This window comes from Macaca thibetana, chromosome 2, assembly GCF_024542745.1.
Source record: "Macaca thibetana thibetana isolate TM-01 chromosome 2, ASM2454274v1, whole genome shotgun sequence".
Lineage (NCBI taxonomy): Eukaryota > Metazoa > Chordata > Mammalia > Primates > Cercopithecidae > Macaca > Macaca thibetana.
Genome location: NC_065579.1, coordinates 117,201,141 through 117,220,801, shown reverse-complemented (window position 1 = coordinate 117,220,801; position 19,661 = coordinate 117,201,141). Strand labels below are relative to the sequence as shown.

The window sequence follows — 19,661 nt, the reverse complement described above, 5'->3', positions numbered from 1 at the left end:
CACACTCTACAGGAGTTAAGTGGGTAGAGAAAAATTGATCTCTCTTACAGCCCAAATCAGAGAATGAAATGAGAAATCAACAATAAATATTTTAACCATTCAAGTTCTTCATATCATCATAAAAAGATCAATTTGAAGATTGCAGACACATCCCAAAGCTGTTCTCATCCAATCAGGAAAATATAGTTATTACTTATCTTTCCTTCTTTTAAGTAAATGTGCTTGAAGAAGAGAAAGACCTGGACCTAGGGAGTGCAGGAAGGCACGGGAAAGAGAAGGGAGACTCAGAGAGAAGGAAAGACACAAACTCAGAGAAAAACATGCCTTTAACTTAAAAGCCCTATCAGTTGTTTTGCCTTGATTTAGTTAGAAACTCAAGAAGGTAGAAGCAGGAAGCAGCACAATAGGCCCAATTTTTAACAGAAACACATGGGGCAGGAGTGTATGATAGCAAGCTTCTAACTTTCTCATGGTCTGATTATTTTTATGGAAGTGGTATTGAAGCATAATGAATGTCAGAGAATTGTATAAATCCTACATGCACACACCCATGTAGTCTGCACCCAGATCAAGGAACAGAATGTTATCTGTCCCCCAGGAGACCCATCCTGCCCCCCTACCAATCACTTCTCCCCAACCCCTGGTCACCATTATCCTGATTTCTCAGACCATAGATTAATTTTTCCTATTTTTGAACTTTATGTAAATGAAATCATAGTGTGATGTCTCGGTGACTGGCCTCTTCACTCACTAATTTGTGAGTTAAATTTTTTATGTAACAGTAGTTGATTTTCAGTATGTGTAGAATTCCATTGACTATCACGCAATATTTCACCCATTCTACTGCTCATTGGCATTTTGCTTGTTTCCAGTATAGGGCTATTATAATCTGTGTTGCCATGATTAATCTTGTATGTACCTCGTTAGTGAATATTTACCTACATATTTTATCTTCATTTATTTTAAGAACAGCAGTCTCCCATAATACTAAGAAATTGAAATTTAATTTGTCTTACGAAACTATATACATGTAAAAAGTACAGTACAATTTCAAAGGAATTGACTAGCTCTGCTAAGAGAGACACCAAAAAGAAGATGGAAGTCCCACAAAACCTGTCTTGTGAAGTTTGTATCAAAATGGAGTTAACTTTTAAAATGTTACAATTTGTTTAGTGATTCATTTCATTGACTAATTGCTTTGATCTTTAAAGTAATGAAAACAGTTGAAAGAGGAAAAGAGTGGGTACTCCCTGTGCTTAGCAATTAAGTTTCATGGAGATAATTCCTAAGGATGACAGAGGATAAAGTATACCCCAGCTTCATTTGAAACATGGTCTTGCAGCAACAAATTTGTGTTGTATTTTCAGAATATGGCTTGACAGTTTTGAAGGAATTGTAAGTTTGAGAACCACCATAATCCAGGTTCTCTCATAGTGTAACTTCTTCCCAGGATTGAATTAGACATGTGGAAAGTTATAAGCCCATACCAAGATGAACCATACATGTGAAACACACAGATTTAGAAGAAATTATATATTAAAAAAGTAAATTATCACCTGAATAGGTAAAAGAAATTTTTATATGAACTGCTTCACGAATTTATGTCATCCTTGCCTAGGGGCTATGTTAATCTTCTTTGTAATCATTCCAATTTTAGTATACGTGCTGCCCAAGTGAGCGAGCATTTGTACTGATTATGTTTTTAAATGATAATATTGTGAATATATTAAGTTAAACATATTATGAAAAGTTCATCTATTTCTTTTTACTTTATTAAGGGAGCTATAAAAATTTAAAGTTACATATGTGACTTTTGTTACATTTTTACTGTGTTTTTAGATCTTCACATCACCTTTCAAAGACTGGTGGTTTGGCCCAGAAAGCAATGAGTTTGACAGGATTGGGGAAATGAATTTCTCAGGTGATATATTACAAGTGCTTAGTTTTGGCATCTACCAGTGGATTTCAGGGCCTATATAGATTTAGTGCAGTTGCAACTATCTTTTACCTTGTTATTTCAAAGCTTCAATAGTAAGATTAATATGAATTTAGTAAGTGCTAACTGTGTGCAGAGATAAGAGAGATATATGGCCACTGTTTCTCATTGAAAAGTTCCACACATTTCATTCATTCATTCATTTGTTCATTCAATAAAAATTTATTGAGCTTCTACTCTGTGTTGGCAACAAGGCAAAGCATATGAGATTTGGTAGTAAACAAAGCACAGCCTCTACTGTTTGTTGGCCACTTGTGTGTTTTCTTTTGAGAAGTGTCTGTTCATGTCCTTTGCCCACTTTTCAATGGGGTTATTTGTTTTTTGCTTGTTCAATTGCTTAAGTTCCTTGTAGATTCTGGATATTAGACCTTTGTCAAATACGTAGTTCACAAATACCTTATCTTATTCTGTAGGTTGTTTGTTGATAGTTTCCTTCACTGTGCAGAAGCTCTTTAGTTTAATTAGGTCCCATTGCCAATTTTTTTTTCTTGTAGCAAGTGCTTTTGAGGACTTAATCATAAATTATTTCCCAAGGCTGATGTTAAGAATGGTATTTCCTAGGTTTTCTCCTATGATTTTAATAATTTTAGGACTTATAGTCAAGTCTTTAATACATCTCGAGTTTATTTTTATATATGGTTAAATGTAGGGGTCTAGTTTTGTTCTTCTGCATATGATTAGCCAGCTATCCCAGCACCATTTATTGAATAAGGAGTCCTTTCCCCATTGCTTATTTTTGTCAACTTTGTTGAAGATCAGATGCTTGTAGGTGTGTGGCTTTATTTCTGGGTCCTCTATTCTGTTCTACTGGCTTATGTGCCTGTTTTTGTACCAGTACCATGCTGTTTAGGTTACTGTGGCCTTGTAGTATAGTTTGAGGTTGGGTAATGTGATTCATCCAAGTTTATTCTTTTTTCTTAGTATTGCTTTGGCTATTTGGGCTCTTTTTTTGGTTCCAAATAGGTTTTAGAATAGTTTTTTAATTCTGTAAAAAATGACATTGGTAATTTGATAGAAATAGCATTGAGTCTGTAGATTGGTATAGGCAATATGACCATTTTAATGATATTAATTCTTCTAATCCATGAGTATGGAATATTTTTCCATTTGTTTGTGTTTAAACGTTTTTGTCCTGTGCCCTTCTAATCCTGTGCTTTCTCCATCAACCGCCATCCACAGCCTCAGAAAACAGCTCATTTAATTTCTACCAGAAAGTCAGAGATTCAGGAGGGTCACTAACTAAAAGGGTGTTACACATACATACATAAATCATTTGCCTGGAGAGCCATGCCCTCGGTCTGATGCTTTCAAATGCTCTCTCATATGGAGAGATGCATAATCCACTCACTTATAATTCAGAAAGGGGTCCAACGTCAATTTCCTAAAAGAGCTTTCTTTTAGAAGATAGAGAGGATGCATTTTGAACCATTTAATTGCTCCTATGAGTGACTTGCATAATGCCTATATAACCATCTAGACAGCACATGTTGCCTGAAACAGCACATGCCAGTTATTTTCTTTGCTGCCTTTAAAATGAAATTGCATGCGCATCTGAAGCTGAATGGCTCCTGATGTGTGATTATACCTTTACCCCGATTCTAAATAGAAAAGATGGCTTTTTTAATTAACTCATTTTCTAGCAGGAAGGGATCATTTCTAAGGAGTGACAGTTTCTGTGTTCAGATTTCAGCTCTAGTCCTCACTCACTGATGAAACTTGGATGTATTAGCCAGACAGCTTGAGCAGCATCACCTCACTTGAAGGCCACCTTATGTATTAAGGCAAAAGGACTTTTTAAAAAGTGGCATTTACTTGATTATATAGTAAAATAATGCACATTGTATACAATGTACACATGCAGGAAAGTATACAAAAGTAACTTAACAATCACCTGTCTTTCCACCACCAAAAATAAATATCATGTGTTAACTTTTTTGTGTACCTCCTTCCAGTTGTTTTTGAATATTTTTTAACAGTGGAAGCCAAACTATATCTATATAATTATGTATTTTGCCTCTTTTACTTGGCGTTACTGTGTAAATACTTTGCCTCATAATGAAAATCTTTTTAATGTAATTTGCTTTTATATATACCATTAGATAAGATAAACATATTATTTAGTCTTAGGAGGAAATATAAGTAGGTAAAAGACATTTAAGCCATTAAAAAACACTGAGGTAGATAAAAGCTGTCTTAAAATATTAAAGACAAATAAATACTAGTATCTGTAAAGTTTCATACTCTCACATAATGTCCTTTCTTTTGTTTTAAGTTTATAAATTAATTTGCTTAAATTATGAAATTTAGAGACAACGGATGTCCTCATTTTGGGGAGAAAGATGCTTTCTAACAAAAATCAGCCGATGAGTATTTAATAAGCACCAGCCCTTGCCCCGTATGAAAGAATTGTGAATTACCAGTTACAGCATCGATGCCATTGTTCAGCTGCCTGAGCAAAACATGAGGTGGCACACCTGTCAGAGAAGGAAGAGAAGTGACTGCTGGAGAAGGTCTTAGGAAGCCTTAAACTGGGCTTTGAAGGATGGGGTAGGATTGAAATAAGACTTTATAATGCAGGGCTTTTAGCAGTCATATGCCATATTCCTTAATCTACAAATGGTGGGCTTGCAATTATTTCTAAACAACAAATATAAATCCATAGTGCCAAATGCATGCATTTTCTTGAGGCTTCCAGTGTGGATGGTGTGTACTTCTGAGAGATGGAAATGACAAGCAGATAACTCTAGAGGTGATTATGCAATGAGCAGTTCTGGAGGAGTGCAGGAGAATGTTGGCTTACAGATTTTTTTTTTTTTTTTTTTTTTAAATAAGATTGGCTGGTAGGAGGAGTGGGTAGAATATGTGGAAAAAAGAGGAAAGAGCAATTAGGTAAAAATGTTAGGCTACTCTCTTAGTTAAATATTAACAATATTGTGGAGCATTTGACTTGATTTATTCAAATGTGCTTTCCCTCCAACTCCTTTTGCAATTTACATCACTGACTCAGCTTTTGTTGGGGCATCAACCTCTAAGAAAGCTTGATGAAAGCTAAGAACCACGGGTCCCAGTTTAAGAAGGGCTGGTTTATAAACAGAATCTGGTTATATAAACTACTATTCCTCTATTCTGGGTTTGTTTCCCCACCACCAGTACCAGTTCCTTTGGATTTTGTACCAGGTTCATTTGAATTGGAAGGGGAGAAGAAAGCTCAGCTTAACTGGCAGCCTCCTTTGTGCTTTGTGAGCAGCTCTGTGCTAGGCACCAAACACACATAAGAGCCCTGCGTCCTCACAATCACCATCACAATCACAAGTGGGCAGCATTTCTACTTGTGGACCGGGAGTGGAAAACCCAGGAAATGACAGTGGGATATTCAGCAAAGGAGGCTTACAGGGAACAAAGACCCTCAAGAGTGAAGCTATGGTTTTAGGATACAGCTATTCAGTTTTCTATGACTTAGCATGCAAAGACATGGATTAATTCTGCTACAGAACTGTATTTTAGCTGGATAATGGAAGTCATTTTGTTCTCTCCATGATTATCAGAAATTCATACTCTGGGAAAGAACAGACAACAGACCATTTGTAAAAACCAATCCAAGTAATAAAAAAGTTAATAAGATACTTTCATGAGAATTTCCCCCAATGATTTTAATATTTAGTTGGCATGTACTTGAAAAGCTGCTTCTTAGAAATTGATACTCATTAATGATGATGATATTAATAATAATAATATCATATGACCACTACTACTAATATGCTTTGAGTGCTCATTATAAACTGGTAGTTATATTGGGTGCTTGTGTGAATAAAATTGCTCAATTATTTGGCCATAGATAACATCATCGTCCTTACCTTTTAGAGGAAAAACTGAGGCCCATGTTCCCTTACATGGAAAATGGTTTTTAGTTCAGGTCCATCTGATACCAAAACCATGCTTTTGACTGCTACTCTCCATTGCTTGTTTAGAGCTGAAAGGGATCTCAGGGAAGGTCATTTCCCATATTAGGGGCCCCTAATGGTAGTGGCTTGACCCGCATCACACAGGTCCTTAGCAGCAGAGTTAGAATTGCATCCTGGTCTGTGGCTGTAAGTAGATTCAAAAAATATGCAGGCCAATGTGGACCACTCGAAAATAATCCTGGTATTCAAAGATTATTTGTGAGTGATATGGCTATATTGTGGCAATTGCAGCAAAATTAAAAAGCAATGTTTTATGTTAAGATGTAATTGTATGTGTTCAGAATGGTGGGGGTGAGAGTCTATCAAAGAAACATCCACAGTTTTATATTCTGATGTGTATGGTATTACCATACACGTATTTGTTTCACGGATATTATGCATCATCTACGATATGACAGGCACTGTGCCAGAGGATGGAAATACAGCAATAGGCAAGACAAACCTCATCCCTCCTGTTGTGGACCTGACATTCTAGTGGAATAAGACAGAAGACTGTTCAAGTAATTAATAAGAAAAATACCGGATAGTGATAAGTGCTTTGTATAATGTTAAAGCTGGGTGGTGCAATAGAGACCTCCTGGGAGCTACTTTAGATTGGGCAGTCTGGGGAGATGACAATTAGGCTGAAACCTGAACAACAAAAGGAAACAGTCACATGAGATAAGAGGAATGAGTGTTCCCGGCAAATGTAACCATGATTGCTGTGGAAAAGCTCTGAAATAGGACAAACCCTGAGATTGGCTTGCTTGAGAAAAAGAAGGCCTGTGGCACTGGCATCCAGTAAAAGAGGGCAAAGGTAATAACATCACAGAGGTGCCCAGGGGTTTGCTCTTGTGGATATTTCTGAGCCAGAGGAAACAGTTTGAACGTTATTCTAAGTGCAATGAGAAGCCATTGGATGTTTCAGGCAGGAGGAGCGATATGATTCAATATATTTTTTTAAAAGATCACTAACATCTGGGAAGTATGAAAAGCAACAGTAGGAGCTGGGATTTCAATGAGGAAACATGACAATTGATCAGCAAAGGACTGTGGCAAGGACTCAAGTGGCAGCAATGCAGATGTACAGAGGTAGTAGGATCTGAGCTATATTTGGCAATAGACCCAACAGAACTTGACGATGGATTAAGTGAAGGAAAAAGAAAGAAAAAGCTAAATCAAGAATAGTGTCTACATTTTTTGTTTGTGCAGTTGAGTACATGGTGGTATTGTTTACTGAGCTGCAGGAGGAAGAGGTTTAGGATGGAAAAGTCCAGAATTTTGTTTGGGCTGTGTTAGGTTTGAGATGCATATTGTACTCCACCATGCAGGTGGAGGCACCCATTAAGCATTGGATCTAAGAGTCTAGTGCTTAGTGGAAGGTCAAGGCTAGAGATACAGTTTTGAGTGTCATTTGCATAAGAGGTGGCACTTAAGGCCCCCTATTGGATGATAATATCTAAAGAGAAAGGACACTGAGGAAAGGATACCCAGGACAAGGCCCTGGCGCTCCCCAACGTTTGACGTCAAACAAAGGAGGCGGAATAAATCATGGATGCTGGGAAGGAAGGTCGGGGAGACTGAAGGAAAACCATGAGAATGGTACCCTGGAACCTAAGAGAAGTTATACAAATAAGACATAGCTGGATGCCACTAAGGAAAATAAAGAATGATGATGACAAATAGCAATCAACTTGGGCCTGAAGCGGGACTTTTTGACCCCACCCTTTGACCTTGAAGACTTTTAAGAATAGGTAACCAGACCACCAGGAGAGCTTCAGCCTGTCTCTCTTTCTCCACTTTTACTTTTTCTCTCTCATTCTCTGCCTCTTGACCTCTCTAAGTCTCATTTTCCTGGAGAGTCAGACTCAAAATCTTGTACCCCAGTTTTCTCATAAGGCTAGCAATTTTTTATCTCATTTATTATTTTTATTCCATTTAGATATATTCAGCATTTTATTCCATTTAGAAATGTTCAACATTTAGAAATTCCAAGTTGGGGGAGGGCGCAGTGGCTCATACCTGTAATCCCAGCACTTTGGGAGGCTGAGGCGGGCAGATCATGAGGTCAGGAGTTTGAGATCAGTCTGGCCAACATAGTGAAACCCCAACTGTACTAAAAATACAAAAAATTAGCTGAATTTGGTGATGTGTGCCCGTAGTCCCAGCTACTCGGGAGGCTGAGGCAGGAGAATCACATGAACCCAGCAGGTGGAGGTTGCAATGAGCCGAAATCGCGCCATTTCATTCCAGCCTGCGCAACAGTGCAAGACTCTGTCTCAAAAAGAAAAAAAAAAGGAAAAAAGAAATATCAAGTTGGTAGTACCTAAAAATTGATGGGAAATAGCACCCTCTTGACAAAATCTAGATGTATAACGGTTGACCCAGAAAAATGAACTTCAGTAGAAATAATGGCCAATGAAAAAATCACTGTGGCAATATATATTTGAAATCTTTGTGAATAAAAACTGGTAGATGAAGTAAGTATGTATTAAAGATTTTCAGGCCGGGCGCAGTGGCTCACGCCTGTAATCCCAGCACTTTGGGAGGCCGAGGTGGGCGGATCACAAGGTCGGGAGATCGAGACCACGGTGAAACCCCGTCTCTACTAAAAATACAAAAAAAAATTAGCCGGGCGTGGTGGCGGGCGCCTGTAGTCCCAGCTACTCAGGAGGCTGAGGCAGGAGAATGGCGTGAACTCGGGAGGCGGAGCTTGCAGTGAGCCGAGATCAGGCCACTACACTCCAGCCTGGGGGACAGAGCGAGACTCTGTCTCAAAAAAAAAAAAAAAAAAAAAGATTTTCAAAAGAAATAAGCTCAGCCCTATGAAAATAATTGATAAAAATAAAGATTGAGAAATTGGAAATGAAACTTGCTTAAAGAATAATGACCAGGCTCGGTGGTTCACATCTGTAATCCCAGCACTTTGGGAGACCGAGGTAGGTGGATTACTTGAACTCCTGAGTTTGAGACCAGCTTGGCCAACGTGGTGAAACCTCATCTCTACTAAAAATACAAAAATTAACTGGGTGTAATTGTGGGCACCTGTAATCCCAGCTACTTGGGAAGCTGAGGCAGGAGAATCACTTGTACCCAGGAGGCAGAGGTTGCAGTGAGCTGAGATAGTGCCACTGCTCTCCAGCTTGGGAGACAGAAAAAAAGGAAATTTGATTAAATAATTAAATTGGCTTACTGATATGTGTCCAAGAAACAACTGCCTTGATGAAGATTCTCCGGTGTTGATTTAAGTCTGATTAATGTTTGTAATCAAGACATTTAGACATTAGTAGCATTGAAATGGCAGGGTCAAATGCTTGGGTCAAAATGTCTTATTCCCTGATAGACCCATTTTGTGCAATAATATATGAGGAACACAAACTATCTTTAAAATACGGGAATTAAAGACTCATTGAAGTCATCTTTAATTTCAAAGCCCTTGATTTGAAAAAGTGATCCCTTTTGGACTGTAGCCTTCACTGTCCCGAGACTATAAATATTAGAGAGGAAATAATTATTCCAGAATCTTATTCAGGAAGAGTTCCTGATTCCTTGCCTGAGCAAGGACAATTTCTAAATTAGTGTCATTTGAATTAGTGCCTTTTCAACTGCAAACAGTTCTCTCAAAAATACTTGCTTGTTTCCTTTTTTAAAAAAATCACATTGGGTTGCAATTGAGGTTAATATTAGTTAAATTCTGCTTTGATCATTAAATTCAGTAACATACTCTGCCAGTTACTAGCTGTATGTCCTTAAATACGTTACCCAATTTCTCTAATCCTTTTTCCTCAACCATAAAGGGGACCAGTAACACACACCCCACAGGGTTATTGTCACGACTAAGTGAGAGGAAGACTTTAATGCCCTGTTTCTTTTTATTTATTTGGAGATAGGATTTTGCTCTGTTGTCCAGACTGGAGTGCAGTGGAAATCACAGCTCTCTGCAGCCTTGATCTCCCATACTCAAGCAATCTTCCTGCCTCAGCCTTCTGAGTAACTAGGATTACAGTTGCGTGCCACAACACCTGGCTCATTTTTTTCGTTTTCTTTTTTTTAAACTGAAGACGAGGTCTTGCTATGTTGCCCAGGCTGAATGCCCTGGTTTAAAGTAGATGCTCAATGAAAGTCTTTACTATTGCTACTATTGTTAGTATGCTGTACATTTTCTATGTACAGAATGTAATTACTTTAGCTATTTGGTCTGAACAATTTGTCTCCCAAATAGTTTGCAAATTTTCCCAGGCAAGGGTTAGGCTCTTGTGCTTTATTAGTGTCTTTCATTCCTCTGTATCAGTCATAGCAGAACACAGCTGGCAGAACACAGCTGCCTCATCCAGACTGGGTAATTGAGGGGTACATAATGAAGGGATTATTTAGAAAAGGTTGGACAGAGCAAGGAAAAGCTATAAGGGATGGAGAAACACCCTGGGGCTAGCAACAGCAGGGAGCCCATAGCTTGTAGAGGCGGGGAGGAGGTTACCAGTGAGAGCTTGGAACACAAAAGACAGGCCACTCAACAAGAACTGTGGTTTTAGACAGAGAAGTGCCAAAGTCTATCTGGCAGGAAGGAGTCAGTAGATTAAATACTTCAACCTCTCTCTCTTCCCACCCTGATCTCCTGCTGGTGCCTCTCATTAGCTGAGCTCAACAGAAAAGCATCAGGCAAGAAAGCTGGTTACAGCAGTCTATAGAAATCAGCATCCCTGAGCAGAGCAGAGGGGAAAAGGGAAGAGAATGGATCTAGGGAAGTAAAATGAGCGTAGGCAGCAGAGCCTCTTCAGCCTTCAGTTAGTACAGCTGCTTTACGTATAGTTAGTGCTGATACGTTTGTGGAAGGAAGGGAAAGGAAAACTGATTGAAGGCAGTTCATAAACTATAGATGATTCATCTTTAAATGAAGATTGAGAAAAACACTACGTAATAGCATAGTAGTTTAGAGGTAAGATTTGAAAGCAGACCAACCCCAGTGTGAAATCAGACCAACCCCTTAGTGCTTCCTAATGGAGTGATCAAAGGCAGTTACTAAATGACTTAGCCTCACTTTCTTCCTCAGACAAAGGGAGATAAGGTTAATACCTACTTCACAGGTTGCCTTTGAGGAGCAACTGAGAGGATGGATACAGTACACTGGGCACAGAAAGCAGTGCTTCAGAAATGTTAGCAAATGAATTCTCAATAACAGTGAGCGGTTCTCGACTGGGGGAATTTTGACCCCTAACCCCATTCCAGGGAACATTCTGCAGTGTCAGGAGGTATTCTGGGTTGTAACAGCTGGGGAGTGCTGCAGGCATGTAGTGGTTACAAGCCATGAATCCTACTTCAATATCTCACCATGCCTAGGACTGCCACCCACAGCAAAGAATTATGTGGCCCAAAATGTCAATAGCTCTGAGGTGAGAAATCCTTCCCTGTACTGATTTCATCTCTGTATTTCCATCCTTGGGCCTCTATATTTCTTGATACTGGTTCTTAAAATTCATGATTATTTATACTTTATTCACTCTCAGTCAATTTGAGATTTTTGTTCTCCTCTTCCCATTGAAAGGTCAGGACATACTGTGTATATGGCATTTCAACACTATGTGATTTTGTCTTTTCACAATTTCAAGTAAATGAACAAATATATAAATAAATGTAAAATATAAATCACTGTGATATGTTGTAATCGGAACTACAGCCACCCACTATTAAAGCACTTATGTCAAATACATGTTATAGATTTGCAAGGCAACAACAATACACAATACAGAGCGATTTCTAGGGGTGTTTCAAATCACCAGGGAGCAACATATTGAAACATGTTGTTACTGCAGCTTTAATCTCTGATGAGCCTCTTCCCAAAATAAAAAAAGCCAAAAATAAACTCATAAAGCTAGTGAGTCTAAACTAGGTCGGTGGAATTAAACATTAATATAAATAAGGGCTGTCCTTCAACATAATGTGAATGTATTTCTTCTCTCTCAGTCGCTCACCCCTATCACCCAACTCAGCCCTATTCTACCCAGAATTGCCCCTGGAAACAGTGGCCTTTCCTCTTCAGAACGCTATTAAAACAGAATACCCTTGGCCTCAAGATGGCTCTGAGTCTTCACTATGTGTTTCATCTCCTCCAACCTCAAAGGCGGAGTTGTTTTCCCAGCTCCCCACTTTATTCATTTATCTGTCCATTCATTCATCCATCAAGTATTTATTGTGGTCCTTGACTTAAGCAGTACAGACATAATGGTCCCTGTCCACATGTAGGGGGATGGAGACCTTCATCAAGTAAGCAAACAAATTAAGATGTCCTGATTGTGACCGGGGCTGTTCAAGGAGCAGGGGGCACCAGAGAAAATACAATCAGAGTCCTACTGAGGCAAAAAGACTCAGGAAAAGTCTTTTTGAGGTAATGACGTTTCCAGTGACATTAGAAGACCTTCCAAAAGAAAGGCGGGAAAAGGGAACCTAGGGAGAAGGAGCAGCCTGGGCAAAGGCCCCAAGGCAGGGAAAAGTTGGATCTGTTCAGGGATTAGAAATTGGCAAATGAGGCTTCACTGGTGAGAGGATGTAGGACAAGATCAGCAGGAGAAGAACTTGAAGTTATCCTGAAAGTTATCCTCTCGTGTCCTGGGAAAATGAGAGGATTTTTAAGCTACACGGCGACTTACTGTCTGTTAACATTTAGAGTGCTTCTTCTATGAGCCGAAAACACTTTACAGATGGCAATGCTAACACTCACATTCACCTTGTGAGATAAGAATGATGGTTATACCCACTTTTACAGATGAAAAATGGAGGCATAAGGAGGGTAAGAAACCCAGGATCGTATAGTTATATATAGGGTTTCTTATCTCACCACTGTTGACATGTGGGGCAAAGCCATCATGTTCATTTTGAGATGTTTAGCAGCAACACAACCTTCTACCCACTAGATGCCAGTAGCAGTCTCCCCCTCACCTCCAGTTGTGACAGCTAAAAAACGTGTCCAGACTTTGCCAAATAGCCCTGGGGAAGAGGTGAGCAAAATCCTCTCTGGTTGAGAATCCCTGCTATATAGAAAAAAATTAAAATAAAAAAAATAAAAGGAAAGCATCTCAAATGTCATTATTCAGTAATGACCCTACCTTAATGTCTTACAGGCTCTTTAATAAACTTTCTCTGTGTTTTCAAGGATCAGTCATCTCAGAGCAAGGCTTCTCTCCTTCCCCAGCTAGTAGATACTTGATCTTACGGGTCTACCCACTCAATAAATCACCCAGCAGGTGTAGCAATGTGGAGTTGCATGGTTCAGTTCTCCTACGCATTAAAACACATCTGGAAGGCAGAAGAGTGGAGGTTGCTAAGAGGAGGCAAAGCATAGAAGAGGCCAGTGTTCTCTGCCTCAGTCCTGTCCTTTCCTAAGTGTTCTTGCTCATCTCAAAAGCCCACTCAGCACTACTAGGTGACTGCCATCTGAGTCTGAGAACTAGTGCCTCTTAGCAGTGCGGACGTATTGCTGGCGATGACCTATCTGGGGACACAGAAGAGTGCCTCTTTTCTCTGGATCAACATTCTGAACTAGACCAGGGAATAGTAGGAAAGAGAAGGATGGCTGGGAATTGCTTAGTGACCCTTGGAAAAGATTGTACACCATAGTGAACTAACTTCAGATTCTTGATTTGAAAAACTGTGAAGTTGTCAAGCATTATGAATGTCCACTGGATAAGTAACCCATCAGTGTTTGTTTATTCATTCAATTCATTCATACCTGGGATTTTAAAGGTATATTTTGAGCTCTTTTCACTTTGAAACCACTGCCTTCATCCAGGGTCTCTAAATTGACCCCCATCAAAAATCCATCAGTCAGAGATTCACTGATTCATTCAATTAAAATGTTTTAGGTGTCTATCACTTTGAAGATGCTGGGCACCTGTTACAGAGATTAGGAGAGGTTGACCTAACCTTGAAGAGGGGTGAGTCAGGGGTGGCTCAGTGAATGTGAAGGCTGTTCAGAGATTTGAAGGATGAGTAGAAGTGAATTAGGTAAAGAAAGTGGTAAGAAGGAAAACATTCCGGGCAAAGAGTACAGCATGTACAAAGAGCCAGCAGACAAGCTGGTTTTGTAGGTGCAGAATTTTTGGGCAATATTTCAAGAAACTTATGATAGTATGTTTTACAGGTATCTGGGTTTGTGTGTGTGCACATGTGTGCATGTGTGTCTTAATTTGGCATCATGATGCACTGTCCACGCCCCATAATACTAGGTTATAGTCAAAATTTGGCTTGGCCTTATGTGTCCTGTGGCTTAATCATGTTCCACTGATACATGTTATTTGCTTACACAGAACAGACTTTTGCTGCGTAGGTCAACTTTGGGAGGCAAAGTTGCCAATTGAATCTTTCTCCTTGCAAAGACTTCACTGGATAGAAGCCACAAAACAATGTTTTAACACAAGCAAAGTGTGTTAAAACAAAGAGTGATGTCTGCACGATTGTGTCCAACAAAATAACTATAAAGAAAAAAACTGAGATTCAGGGAAATCTAAACAGGCTCGATGATTAAAACTGTGGAAAGAACATACATTTTGAGGTCAGAATTACCTGGATTTAAATCTCAGCTCACCTTATGTGTGACCTTGAACAAAGTAGCTTCACTCAGCTGAGCCTGTTTTTTTTTTTATCTGTAAACCAGGGTAATGACACCTGCTTCACAGGTCAGTTTAGGACTACAGATGATTTGTGAACAACACCTGGCACATTATTGGCGTTAAATAAGTGGTAGCTACTATTATGGTTATTAATATCAAATTAAAATCAAACAATATCTAATTTGCTGGATTTTAAACATGGAACCACAGATTTAATTTATGGCTTCCTGATAGCCACAGCACAACAGGAAAGTCATATTCTATTTTTCATGAATAAAAGCATAAAAATTCCTCAAGGAAAGACAAGATTATCTGGGACCTTATGCATGAAATCATGTTTTTCCTGGGTTTTCATTGAGGTCTTACTGAGAAATATAGGAGACAATATCTTTAACATCATCCCTGTGGCAAATAAATATAAATTCTATGTGCTTATTTCTTTTTTAATCTTTCAGAGTAAGCCAAAGGCATAAAACCAAAGAACAGTTGTGGGGCAGGGATTATTTCTAATTCAACTTTAAATCTGCCAAAAAATTCTTGCATCGGTGGCATTTATGGAGTAGATCATCTGTTCTTTCTTTTCTTATTTTATAAGCTCGTATTTAACTAGTGTTCTTGAAGCACTACCTGCTAAGCCTCTCAGTAACTCTTCAAGGTTTGTGGTATAATGCTCACTTTACAGATGAAGAAACGGGTTCATAGTCCAAGGTTAGTCACCGCACTAGGAAGTGGGGAAAACAGGGCTTAAATCAAGATCCATTTGACTGACTTGACTCTACCCTTACCATCTACCCCAGCCTACCACCTTAACAGATATAGCTAAGCTCTGTTTTCCCCTGAAGAGAAAATAAGGGTTTTCTATAAAAATAGAAAGAAGGAAAATTAAATTGGGGGCTCTAGGTATAAAATTGTTTTATTACTAAGACATCGAGAAAGAATGTTTTGCAAATGAGTTTTCTGGGAGAGATGTTTTAATCTTTTTGTTGTTGTTTTGGTTTATTCTAAACCATTTAACTAAAATGACATAGATAAAAAGCATATTAAGAAACACATTTAATGAAATCATGGCACAACAATATACATACCAAATTGCATGGGTGGCTCTGATTTTGAATTCTGTTCCTTCAAAACCAACAGAAATAAATGAACATGTTTATATTAACAAGGATAATGCAAATCTGTAATCTATAACTTAAACATATTTCTATATTTAATAAGTCATGTTCACTCACATTCAGTAAACACACAGTAAACTCACATTTAAAATATCTTCCCAGTAAATTTAGTTTTCATTTTTTCTACATGATTCTGGAAGAGCATATAATAAATTAGTCATAGTCTATATATTAAAGTCAAATGATTAGTACCTTCGAAGGGAGTGGTACCCCTGAACCATACAATGAGTTTCACTTAGGATGGTAACTTTAATATTTGCTTTCAACATTTTTGTCACTCAAAAGGATGATGATGATGGTGATGATGGTAATAATGATGATGACTATCATTTTAAGGAACTGAGAAGAGTCTACAATTTTACACCACTGACCTTCCTAAATCCTGGCAGATGACACAAAACTCCTGTGAAAGTGATAAAGGACTGTCCTAGTCACAGCACAGCAGAAGGCGTGTGCTTTCTGTTGGCACCCATTTTCCCTGTTCCCCAAGTCCTGGGGGGTAACTTGGAGGAGCACAGGCAGATACCACAAACAGTGTGGGTCTGTGTGACAGCTAAGGAACCCTGAGCTTAAGAAAGCCCAGTCTTATAAGGTACTGCTAGCAAACCTGCTCAGTCTGGAGAGAAACATTATCCTTATTATCCTAGTCAGGAAACACATCTTCCCTCTGCCCTGCAGAGAAGCTCTATCTCTATTTTCCAAGGCTGTTTGATGTGTAAATATCCATGAAAGGACAGTCAAGAATGAAAGCGGTCCTAAGAAATGTAGAAATATAATGGATAATCACTTCCCAACTGTGATGGTGGTGGTGGTGGTAGCAGTAGCTAACATTTATTGAGCTCCCATTTCCCAGGCATGATCAAGCCCTTTACATACCTAATCTCATTCAACCCCATTATAAACCCCAAATTATATAGTATTATCTACATTTATACATAAAAAAAAAAGCTGAGGCTCAGAGAGGTTAAGCAACTGCCCCAGGGCCACATACACAGAAACTGGAAGAGCCAACACTGGAGTGCAGGTTGATTTGACTCTAGAATTTGTGCCTGTAAAATTGTAACATTATCTTGCTGCTTGACAAAATGTATTTGGATCTGAATATATTCCATAGAGGAAACATGTTATTTAAAAATAGAGATAAATTTAGAATTGGTCTGTGAAGGTATAATTTTTCTTATCAAGATATCAAGGAAGAGTGTTTCATAGGTGAACTTGTTGAGAAAGTGGGTGACAGAGCTGATGTGAATCTAGGTATTCTGCCTCCAGAGTTAGAGCACGCCAACAGGCTCTATGACTAACACTGGACAGAGGCACCCTCGGCTACAAAAGCCAGAATCTAGAGTTAGCTCTGGACCAGTAACCCCCTCATTTGGGTCTTAACCTTTTTGTTTAAGAAATGCACAGTTCCTCAGAGCACCCAAGTAAAGTGCTGTCAACAGTGGTGGACAATCTGTGAAGCACTGCTCTTCTCCTAGAGAACATAGGCAAGTTAGGCACACATGATGCACATATGTGATCTAGAGGAGGGTCATCACAGCAGAGTGCTGGAAGATGACCATCAGGTAAAGCTTGGACAAGCAGCTCTATAGGGTAACACTAGGAATGGCTGCTGAAGTTCATGCCAAAATATCTGCTGATGTCTAGAGAGACTCATGGTAGTGGATTCTCCATCAGTACTTGGGAGCTTCTGTTGCTGTAAGAGCCATTATAGGTCATTCATTCTTTACTCAACAATTGCTTAATGAATGTCTACTATATGTGACATCCTTGTTCATAATCTGGTATAAATACTGACAAACCTGTTACTGGGATACAAAGTGAAACATTGCGTAAAGAAGCCATGTAGAAAGAGTAATGAGAGGAAGCAGGAAAAAGTACCTGACACATCCTAGGGATATTGAAGGAAGCTTCATAGGGGTAACATTTGGGCTGAACTTTAAATGATGAGTAGCAATTTCATCTCCCTGTTTGTATGAGTGTTCTCTAGAGGGACAGAACTAATAGGATAGATGTGTATCTGAAGGGGAGTTTATTAAGGAGTATTGACTCACACGATCACAAGGTGAAGTCCTACAATAGGCCATCTGCAAGTTGAGGAGCAAGGAAGCCAGTCCAAGTCCCAAAAACCTCAAAAGTAGGGAAGCTGACAGTGCAGCCTTCACTGGTGTAAGTCCAAGAGTCCAAAAGTTGAATAATTTAGAGTCTGATATTCAAGGGCAGGAAGCATACAGCACAGGAGAAAGATGAAGGCTGGAAGATTCAGCAAATCAGTCCTTCCATGTTCTTCTGCCTGCTTTATCCTAGTCATACTGGCAGCTGATTAGATGGTGCCCACCCAGATTAAAGATGGGTCTGTCTTTCCCAGTCCACTGACTCCAGTGTTAATCTTCTTTGGCAACACCCTCACAGACACACCCAGAAACAATACTTGGCATCCTTCAATCCAATCAAGTTGACACTCAATATTAGCCATCACACTGTTTATGTGCTTCATTGCATTTATCTCAATCTGGAATGTTTATTTCATGCTTACTTGTATATTGTCTATCTGCCATGTCTGTCATACTCACTTGTGTATCCACAGCTGCAAGTATAGTGCCTAGAACATAGTAGATGCTCAGTGTTTGTTGAATGAATGAATGCATGAATGAATGAATGTCAAACATTAAGTTTTGCATTTATTCTTCTTCATGGTGGTTTCTAAAAAATAGATGTGTTACATTTTTCAGTCTCAAAAGATTATTTTGTTATAGATTACTTTCAAGAAACCTTTTATTTTTATTTTTTTCTTTTTTTAACTTAAGTTCAGGGGTACAACTGCAGGTTTGTTACATAGGTAAGCTTGTGTCATGGGAGTCTGTTGCACAGATTATTTTATCACCTAGGTATTAAACCTAGTACCCATTAGTTATTTTTCCTGATCCTCTCTTTCCTCCCACCTTCCACCCTCCAACAGGTCCCATTGTGTGCTCTTCTTCTCTATGTGTCCATGTGTTCTCATCATTTAGCTCCCACTTATAAGTGAGAACATGTAGTATTTGGTTTTCTGCTCCTGCATTCATTTGCTAAGCATAACGGCCTCCAGCTCCATCCATGTCCCTGCAAAGGACATGATCAGGAAATCTTTTAAATTTGCCTTTCTGGAAATATCTATCTTCTCTATCAAACAGGAGACAAAGTGGAGTAAGAGTTGATTGGATACTTTGTTCATTATTCATTAAATATTTTATGAGCATCTACTGTGTGCAAAGTGCTGGGAGAGGAGCAGTCACACAGAAGGCAAGACTTGGTCTCCACCCATGAGGAAACCAAACATAGTCACAGGACACAATTTGTGGGCCCCCTATATAAGAAAGAACAGAACAAAGAAACGTAACTGTCATCCCTCAAGAAAAGAATGGAGTTAAAGGGCTGTTTCGTGGACATTTCCTGAGGGAAAAAAACCCATACAATATCTCAAACTGATTTTCTGGGAGAAAAACTTTTGGGTTGGATAATACAGGTTAGCTCTGTGCATTAATTTCTCCAGGCTGTCTCAGAGCCATCTCACTTCTCTCTTTCTCTTAGAATAAAGGAAAAAATATGCAGTTGGTGACATTGTAAATATAAGCATGCTTACAGTTTTAAGATGATGACTTAAGCTTAGAAATATTCTAGCATTTATTTAATTAGTAGGTGATTACTAAATACTAAATTATGGGAAGCAGTGTTTTCATAGCAATGGTTTGTTTACCCAAGGAATTTCTGTCACACATTTTTTATTCCAACATTTCCTACAATTATTCAATTTTTTTCTCTCTGCAGCACTAAAACACACATTTTATTAAGTAGTCTGGCTTATCTGCAAATACGCTGATCCTGAATGGTTATAAAATATCTATGCGGGTCATTTAAGTTGAATCAGAAATGGTTTCCAATCAGTGAAATCATCTCTTAATTTAAG

The 19,661-nt window shown here is 38.8% G+C and overlaps 1 protein-coding gene and 2 pseudogenes across 13 annotated transcripts in view; 2 read left to right on the top strand and 1 right to left on the bottom strand.

The window, feature by feature from the left end:
- CADPS (calcium dependent secretion activator) overlaps window positions 1-19,661 on the top strand; it is a 483,238-nt gene that overhangs the window by 55,912 nt on the left and 407,665 nt on the right. The gene's annotated exons all lie outside the window — the stretch shown is intronic.
- Window positions 1,569-1,681, bottom strand: LOC126949465 (uncharacterized; annotated as a pseudogene).
- Window positions 12,846-19,661, top strand: part of LOC126947758 (60S ribosomal protein L14-like) — a 28,037-nt pseudogene continuing 21,221 nt past the window's right edge.